Source organism: Miscanthus floridulus, chromosome 8 (assembly GCF_019320115.1).
Source record: "Miscanthus floridulus cultivar M001 chromosome 8, ASM1932011v1, whole genome shotgun sequence".
Classification (NCBI taxonomy): Eukaryota; Viridiplantae; Streptophyta; class Magnoliopsida; order Poales; family Poaceae; genus Miscanthus; species Miscanthus floridulus.
In genome coordinates this window covers 57,022,202-57,032,721 of record NC_089587.1, presented here as the reverse complement: position 1 = coordinate 57,032,721, position 10,520 = coordinate 57,022,202, and positions in this window count along the sequence as shown.

Genomic DNA, 10,520 nt, shown 5'->3' with positions numbered 1-10,520 from the left:
CTCTGCACCGTGCTGCTTGTTTTACGTCTCCAGCTCTGTTGACTTGTAGTACACCGAGTTAAAAAAAAAAGACTACTTGTACACTGTACACCTCTACTGCTTGTTTTATACTCCCTCCGTTCTTTAAACAAAGTCGTTTTGGACATTGACACGGTCTCTAAAAAAAAAATAATCTTGACCACTACTTTTTGCTATAAAATATTATAAAATATAGTCAATATATACTTTTATAAAACTACGTTTCGAGATGATTCTACTTACATCACTTTCACATTTTCAAACTCAACCAAAAAAAATTATTTGTAGTCAAAGTTTAAGATATTTGACTTAAGACAACCTCAAAACGACTTTCTATAGGAACATGGAGGGAGTATCTAGAAACGGAAGCACTAGCGCCCGGACATCCAGCGCCAGCAACGCGTCCGGATGCAGCTCAGCTAACCGAACCTTGGGCTCACGTTACGGCCCACCAACAGGATCGTCTCATCTCAGCATCCCACGTAACAGAGAAACTGAAGGGACCGAAGCGCTACCTACCCGCATAACAGGCGTAACAGAAAAGGGGGGAGCGCGCGCTCGCATCCGCGCTGCCATCCCCCGACGCGCCCCCTCCACTGGCCCCACCGCGCCCCCTCCGCATTTTGAGAAGGATGTAAGGCAGCAGAAGGCGAAAAGGAGACACCAGGGCGAAGTAGCAGAAGGCAAGGAGGGAGATGCAAACTTTTAAAACATCCAGATACAACACTCGCAACATACATCTGAAGACAGATAAAGCGCTTGAAACATGCGTCTGAAACACTTGAAAAAAACATATGAAACACTTGAAAACCATTGCAACACATACGCAACATCCAGATAAAATATTTGCAACATATGTGTGAAACATATGCAACATCCAGATAAACACACTCTCGACATACGTCCGAAAAAACATATGAAACATTGGGAACAGACGTTTGCAACATATGTATACAACCATTACAACATATGTAACATCCCAATCTACTTTTGCAACACCATACAAAATACTTGCAACATACCTTTAAAACATCCGAAACACTCGAAACATATGCTTGTAACATACGCTTTCAGCGCAATGGCACTTTGCTGCTCGGATGAATGGAGCTTGTAGTTGTGGAGCTCAACGCCAGCGCGGAGCTTGTTGGCACCTTGCAATTAGTGGGCTATCACATCCCACAAGAATCACCCTATTCTGGCATCCATATTACTATCCTAACCACTGCAGAAAAAAAGCAAGCACGGCTTGAAATGATCCCAGCCTCCAGAAAAGCGAATGGAAATACAATACCAAAATTAGAGTAGGCAAAAAGAGGCCATAAATTTTTATTTTATTATTTTAGAATTAAACTACTAGCTGACTTTGATCGAAATCAATGTTGATTCGCCTCGTTAAACTCTATTTAAAGCCGAACCTCAGAAAACATATAAAACTATAATAAATAAGAGTAATGCTAGTTTCGAAAAAATCCTAGAAGAAAGTTCATCTGGCACATTATACACCCCTAAATAAATAGAATCACCCCGAGCAGCGTTTTGAAATTCTGGCTCTTTTTTTTTGATATACTCAAAATTCTAACATTACTGAATTGACTTGTAAGCGTGTGTTTGGATGGAAGGTTGGACTGGGTCGGAGCGGGTTGGACCTATTTTCCGTAGTGTTCGCTCCACCCCTCCAAATCGGAGAAACCGGGCGAACCCAGTTCCTGCCTAGAGATGATGGTGCACAGACGAGCGGGAACGATGGCCATGTGGCGCCTTGAAGCGGTGGCGGCGGCCACGCGGGCGCACAGGAGCGGCAAGCCACGCGAGCACGTATGAGCGGTGGGCCGCACGTGGTGGAGCAGCGCGTTGAGCAGGGGAGCAGAGCGGGCGGTGCATCGGAATCGAGGGGAAGGAGGAAGAAAGGCTAAGACTGACGTGGGGGCCCCACTTGTTTGTCCAACCCATCTCAACCCAGTACTTCAACCAAATAAAAAATATGGGATGAACCAAACAAGAATTGGGTTAGAATTTTTTTATTTTTAATCCATTTTTAATCAATATTTTAATATTAATCCAAAAATATATATTTGCAAAACTGACCATTTTGGTTGCGCCAGCGAGGATGGCATGACTGGACCACTTTATCGCATCACATGCGCTAGCGCGACAAGGGGTGCCACGGTGGCCTTCATCGTTGACCAGAGCTAGCGTTGTGAACAGTTGGACCCGCGACTGGGCTGTCGCGCCAGGCGGGCTAGCGCGACATGCCCATATAAGGGCGCGGCTCAGCCTCTTTTTCCTCTCTCTTCTCGCTCCCTTCACTCTGGCCGAGCACAAGGTGAGTTGACTTCTCTCTCTTCTCTCTTTTCTCTTCCTCACATCCTCTATTTGCCTTTGATCAAGTTTGCATTTTTTGCATTTCAGATTTGACCGGTCTCGTGCATGAGGTATGACTCCCTCACCTCTATTGTTGTTTTTTGTTTAGTTGATTTTAATACACTGCTCTGGTTTACACTGCTGTGTGCAATACTAGCTTTCTTTTGGTTTAATGAAAGTTGCTTTGGCTAATCACTTGTATTATATTATGGTTCATGTTGTAGTTGTTGGACTTCTATGTTTTTTGTGATTGGTTTTGGTTGCCAGTGCATTAGGGTTCCACTGCACTGGTTTAGACAACACCATGGGTTAGAGTGTTGTTAGTAAACTTGCTTTGAGGGGTGTGATTTGAAGTTTTTTTGGTGAGTAGATGGATACATGAGTTGGACTATGTATTTATATACATCATTTACATTCAATAAGTTAGTTTTAGGGTTTGGTTTCATGGGTTTACATGATTTTAGAGATGATTGAGATGGAAATTGTTGTTGAACTGTGTAATAGTATTGGTTCATATCTTTGCTTTGTTGAACTACTTTGTAATAGGTTCAATGGCGATTCCAAATGACAACCAATTCGTGCATCATCCGAAGGATCATGGTGATATCGGTCCTTTCCTACCAGCAGAGCCAACACCATTGTGTTACTGTAGGTTATCGGCATTTATGAAGTAGTCAAGGCATCCTACCTCAGCAGGGCGTGCTTTCTACTATTGCCAACTTAAGCGGCATCCCCAACACTTGATGCCTACCTAGAGGGATGCAGCTTCTATCAATGAATTGACGGCGATGAAATATTTGATCCGTCGATTATGTTGTTTCCTTATGACCCCTGGAAGAGCGTCCCATATTCAGAATTTGTTCGTTGGGTGTCGCCACCACCTAACCCTTTGGAAAATGATAGAGGTGGAGAAGGTTGATGCTACTTTGCGCCGTCTAGCCAATCCTCCTAGATGCAATTGTAGAGTGTCGGCGCTACTAACTACTCCCAGCCAACGTGGAGCATTCACTGTCTTCTATCGCTATAGATTGCTAGATTATGTAGGTTCTCATTAAAGTAATCTATCTCTAAGCTTGTATGCATTTTGCACATACAATGTTACACTTGGAACATCTATTTTTTGCAGAGAGGGTTCCCGTCTTGTGACTTTGAGGAGTACAACTATGGACCCAAATCGCACTGGCCTTCTGAGTATGAATTTGTGGAGTTTTAAACAGGCATTAAGCCATGGCCATGCACAAAGATGTCGGACCATAAGTGCAAGTGTGGCATCAAGGCTCGCGAAGGAGTTGTTCCGTCTGAGCCAGGACATGGATACTATTATGGCAATGCTTATGGAGGGTCATCTAAGTTATGGGTGAGTTGATTGAATCGGTGAAGTTACTACATGAACTAGGCCATCGGTTTGTTTGCTCATTGCTTTGTGTTTGCTTAGGCGGGGATGACATGCGATTGAGAGGACTTCCTTGGTCACAGAGAGTTACTAGAGAGGCTGAAGATACATTCACCTCTCAAAAAAGACAGGAAGCGTTGGATACAGGAGGAGAAGTAGATAGAGGTGAGGATGAGGTACGGGGTAGAGATGCCATCTTGGAAGACCCGTAATAGGATTTTAGAGGACCTTCCTCGAGTGATTGGTCAACAGCTAAATTTTTACAATAACGAGGCCGAGTTGATGAGCTTTTGGTGACAAAACAAGGAGGACTATGATTTTAAGGAGGCTGAGGATAAGAGGGATATGTCCTTTTTCCGCAGGCATTTGCGTCGCTTATGTGAGTAATTGATTTTGAAATTTGTTTTAACTTGTGCATCTTCTTACAATTGTTCCCAATGAGACATTGTTTTGTTCTTGTAGTCCCCGATGATGCACCAAACGATGGCCACATCCCCGCACCCATGGAGGAGGACGATGACAATGGCGATGACCATGACCATGATGACGACGATGATGAGGACGATGAGTAGTGTTTCCTCTCAACTAATGCCTACAAGGTGCAGTACATATTTTGCAAATGTTAATAGGTTTGGCATTACGTAGGTCTTGTATATGGTAGATGGAGGACTAGGTACGATAGCGCTGCTTCTTTTGTGCAAAGGCAGCAAGATCCGTACATATTTTGCAAATGGCCATGGGTTGCCATTTGGTAGGACTTGTTTATGGTAGATGGAAGACTAGTGTTAGTAGTAGTGTTTTTATATGGTACATGGAACACTTATGTAAGTGATGATGATGATGATGATGACCTTGAGTTCTACGAACAATGCTTCAAACTCCTTATCGTGTGTAATGCTTCAAACTCATTATGGTCTAACTCCTTATGGTGTGTAATGGTATGTGAACAATGTTTAACTTTGCATTCGTGGTTTATCATGTCAACAATTCCTGTAATTTCAACTTTAGTTGAAAACATGAAGAGAACATAATGTTCATAACTTACGAAATGGTTGACATGTTTGCAAACCATGAAGAAAATACAATGTTAATAAGTTATGAAATGGTGGAGTTAGGAAATGGTTTGACAAAAAAGCATCACTTGGAGAAAATGGCCAAGAAATTTGGTGTTTGGAAAAATACATGAAGAAAATTCTATTTTAAGGACGTATGTTTCAAAAAAATTAATGAAGCACACTTGGAGGTAATGGCCAAAGTGTGGTTATTTCTAGGACTATCGCGTCGGCTAGGCTAACGTGACAACGCTGCCACGCTAGAGTCGATGGTGCGACAACATTGTCGCGCCAGCCTGGCCAGCGCGACAAGGAGTCGCTAGCTAGGCCAGAACTCTCTAGTGCCGACAGACGTCTGTCGCGCCAGTGTAGGTGGCGTGATAGAGTCACGCTGGCTAGATTGGTGTGGTTGTGTTGCGCCACCTTAGCTGGTGTGACACTATCATGCCAGCCATCCATCGACACCAGAGAGTTCTGGCCTGAGTGGTGAGTCCTTGTCGCGTCGCCCAGGCCGACGCGATAGGCCTATTGCGCCATCGACTCTGGCGCGACAGTCTTGTCACGCCAGCCAGGATGGCGCGACAACCATTTGCATAGTGGTCTGTGATGGCTGGCTGGCGCGATAGGCCTGGAAATAGGTTTTTTACTTTTCTTCCTTACTTCTTAACACACAAATACAATTCAGACATCAGACAATATCATACAACAGCATAGTATGGCCGACATGGGTCACAAGTTGACAAATAATACATGACCAACATAGCATATAACATCAAGTCCATCAAAGTTATGAAAGTTCATGCATGACAAACACATTGCACATAGTTCATACACGACGAAGTTAGTTCACAAAGTCCACATAGTTGACAAGTCATCGACATAGTTGTAGCATGGCCAACATAGTCCATCAAATGAGCACACATAGTTGTACCATGACCAACATAGGCAACAAAAAGAAGCACATAGTTCACAAAGCATGCTTGAGATTAAAGGTTAGGCGTGAAGGGCTCTCAAGGACAACACTACTAGCCTGGATGTGTTGGTTGGAGATTAGGACTGCCAACGTTAGAGCGGTCATGGGCATGTCCTTGCACGTTTCGTCCTTGACCTCGTCTCGGGCGTTGGGATGAACTTTACACAAAACATATACAACATATGGACTTTGTATAGGCAGAGGACCCTCACCAGATCTATAATAATAGTCGCTAATGACACACACTTGAGTTTGTGTACCCTGAGGAGCATCAGCAAGTTGGGAACCCGTCAGCTCATCTTACTCATAAGTTGGATCATCGATGTCATCATCACCTCCATCGTCGTCATCTTTCTCATCCCTACATCTTGCACGGGAGCTCTCTGGTCTCTCAATCGCCACCCTTTGGCTTGTATGGGTTTGTTCCTTGGTGGGATCTGGGAGGTGGCACTTGTACATCTTTGTCTCTGATGCAACTCAACTTGTGAGCCATCCGTCAATAGGATGTCAACACCTTCTGCAACCATGGTCATGTGAAATGAGATATGGTTACATAGTGTTCAGGGTCAGTAGGAAAACACAGAGGCATAGGGGTACTACCTTGGCAAATTCTTCAAGGTATGAATTCTCGATCCCTGCTACACATCCAAGGTAAACTCTGGCCTCATTAGAAAGGTGAGCTAGCTGAGTTGCCTAGAGTAGATGCATAATTATCATTACCATGTACTTTTGAAGTGAACCTGTGTGAAGGCATAGTTCAAATTAAACGCTTACCATGTAGTTCTCAAGTGGCATTCTCTGTGGCTACACACTCGTCCTTGTCATCACATCATAGGGGTCATTGTCGTCGCTCCCTTCTTCATCTATTGGAATGCTCGACACCGGTGGATGCACATTGATTCTTGTGGACTTGTGAAGCCACGCCAGGTACTCATAGTACTCATTGGTCATAGACATAGCCCCACTAGTTGGTTCCACCCTCTCTCTAGCTTCCCATTGTTGCACGTACTTTTCATGCTTGACAAGCTAGTTGTTGCCGTCGAACCTTTTCCTCCTCAAAATCCTGCAAGCACACATATTACATTTTGAGGCCTTGTACGAAGCATGCAATGGTGAGTCTTAAGGAATGCAAAGTCCAGCTTACTCATGCAACTGACGGGTTGTCGACTCATGCTGTAGAGGGAAATTTTGTTTCCTACAAAACTACTTCATCACTCTTTGGAGGAGGTGGTGCTCGACCACATAGAACAAGATCATTGGTACATTAGATCGCCACAACACCTTCTCAGCCTCAACATGTGGGACCATGTTCAACTCTCGAATGTCACACCTATCATATGGATCCCATTCAACCTATAATTTGTGTTACTTAGTACATGGCCTTGTTGATACTTTGGGAAGAATAGAAATGGAAGTATCGGTGGTAGAACAAACCTGATTCGGAGTTAAAACATCCAAATCATTGGAGTATTGAACATAGCGATGTTGGGGTTGACCCCGAACCAACTTAATTCCCATCCAAAGGTAGCATATGGGCGGCGACAATCACCATGGTTCCAAGCCTAAAAAATGAAACCATTATAAGGATGTCACATAGTGCATGGAACATATGAAACACATGTACCAAATAAATGCAAGGTACTTACCAGAACTTGGCCTCTATGCACCCATCCGATACGAATGCGCTCCCAAATCCAAATCTGAAGCAAGTGTGTGCAACCACCTATGTTGGAATTGGGGTTGGCCCTCCTACATCCCTCACATAGCTGCTGATACAACCAAGCAAGAGTGGTAGACCCCCAACTATATTAGGTGATGTTTTCTCATGGTTCACGCAGCTGGGGTAGGACCATCCATGAGACGGTGTTCCCGGAAGCATCTAGAAAGAGTAAGCTTGCGACCATGTGCCACAACCAAACATGAGCGTGCCTCTCAATGATGTCGTCCGGTGCATGGGGAGGGCACCTATTGAAGCATTGCTACAACCAAGCTGAGCTAACACCCGAAGTCTTCTTCTCCTTCTTCCCTTCTTCAGGGTAGGGTGGCCGGTAGCCGATAAACTGCTCCACCATATCCTTCCAGTTCTGTGGCTCTACCATGCTGAAAGCTCTAGTTTGGTCTTGGTTAATTGATGAAACCCTAAGTTCTAACCTAGTTTATCAAAGTGATTATGAGATAGGTAGCACTACTCTAAGTGATGAAGCAATGGCGAAGATTATGACGATGGTGATGGCATGGTGATGATCAAATGCTTGAGCTTGAAAAGAAGAAAGAGAAAAATAAAAGGCTCAAGGCAAAGGTATAAATAGTAGGAGCTATTTTATTTCGGTGATCAAGACACTTAGCAAGTGTGATCACATTTAAGTTAGATAGCCGTACTAATAAGAGGGGTGAAACTTGTATTGAAATGCGGTTATTAAAGTACCACTAGATGCTCTAACTCATTGCATATGTATTTAGGATCTAGTGGAGTGCTAACACCCTTGAAAATGCTTGTGAAAATATGCTAACACATGTGCACAAGGTGATACAATTGGTGGTTGGCACATTTGAGCAAGGGTTAAAAACTTCACCAGTAGAGTGTCTGCCCACAGAGTGCTGACAGTCCGACGGTGCCACCGGTGCCCTATACAGAAAAGATAGGGGTTCACAGAGTGACCGGACGCTGGTGGTGCAGTGTCCGGACGCTGGGTTCAGAGTTCGGTCAGTGACAACAGTAAGCACATGGTCTCGGTCTTATGACCGAACGTTGGCGTGTAAACTGACCGGACGCTCATGGTCTAAGTTCGGTCAGTGCTAACGTATGCTGACGTGAGGCACACAGAGGAAACATTGAGTGACTGGACGCCGGGTGAGTTCGGTCGAGCATGACCGGACACGTCCGGTTGTGAAATTTCACGTTTGGAACCTTATTGGAAATGACCGGACGCTAGGGTCCTACGTCCGGTCACTTTCTAACTGACACGTCCGATCATCACTTGACCGTTCAGATCGGGCGATCGACGTTTGAAGCCGATGACACATGGCAAGCATCGAGCGACCAAACGCTGGGGTCCTGTGTCCGGTCGATCTAACCAGAGCATCCGGTCACCCCGTGTTGTGCCCAATGAAGGGATACAACGACTCTATTTCATGGGGGCTTCTATTTAAGCCCAATGGCCGACTCAAGCTCACCCTCTTGTCTATTTGCATTGACATAGCAACTTTGTGAGCTTAGCCAAAGCCCTCTTACTCATCTCCATCATTGTTTCATCATCATTGTGAGATTGGAAGAGAATCCAAGCGCATTGCTTGAGTGATTGCATCTAGTGGCACTTGGCATTCGTGTTTTGCTACGGGATTCATTTGTTACTCTTGGTGGTTGCCGCTACCTAGATGCCTTGGAGCAGCGAGGATCGTTGAGCGGAGGTTGGAGATTGTCTCCGGCTTCGATCGTGGTGATTGTGAGGGGTCTTGTGCCTTTCTCGATGGAGAGCCGAAAGGTAACTCTAGTGGATTGCTCATGTCATTGAGTTACCTCACTTATGGGTAGGTTCTTGTGGTGTCCAATTGTGTGGACGAGGTTCATGCAACACCTCTTAGCTGCCGAACCACCAAGTGTTGGTCGACACAACGGGGACTAGCGTGCTGGCAAGCACGTGAACCTCGGGAGAAAAATTGGTTGTCTCTTGCCCTTTGGTATTCTCTCGGTGATTGATTTAGTATTCATCTTGTGATTGGTTCACTCCTCTACACGGCGGTATAATTACCCTACTCATTTATATTCTTGTAAACTAGTTGTGGCAAGCTCTTTAGTGTAATTAGAATTGAGAGCTTGCTTTGTTTTTTCAAGTTCATCTAGTGGAGCTCTTTAGAGTAGCAAGATTGAGAGCTCTTAGTGAGTAATAATATTGCAAGTTGTGTGCCTAGTAATCATTGCAACTAGAATTATTGGATAGGTGGCTTGCAACCCTTGTAGAGCTAGAGAAAGTTTATATTTTGCTATTTATCATACTAATCAAATTGGTCTAGTTGATTTGTAGATTTTTAAATAGGCTATTCACCCCTCTCTAGCCATATTAGGACCTTTCACATGCCTATCACTGTCGGACCATCCAAGCGAAGGCCCAAAATGTAGCTAACGTCTTGCATGAGCATGGACATCTCTTTAGGGGTAGGTGGAAGCTATGGGTCTTTGGACGCCACCTGTCAATGACAAAGGTGGTGATGAGGGGACCATTCATGTCTAGGAGGCCAGCATTGATAGCTCGAGCCAGGCCTAGAAAATTGGCTCCTGCTCTTGATAGGTACTGGGCGTAGCGCTCATCCCACTCGAGCGGTCGGTGAGATTGGGGACGCAGCGGGACCAAGGCCTGCAAAAAAACAACATTACAATCGATAGCGGGGTTAAGACATTATATGTGAAAACAAAATATTGTGTGTAAATCACTTACCACACCGTCGTCGACCATCAAGTGCGCTCGGTGGTCCTTGTCGTAGAAGGTCTCAAGAAGGGGTTAGTGCGGGTGCGCCATGCTGTAATTGTGAAAAACAATGAGAGAACATTAGAATATGGAAAAAGTAATTGAAACATGCTATATGGTAAAAAAAACAACGAACAAATGCATGGAATATATAAGCAACACCTATTTTAATCTATGTATGTACCTTTATAACCTTCGAACCACTAGTACTCTCATTCCATGTTTGTAATTTCTTTGAGTTCTTACGCTTCTTATGTGTG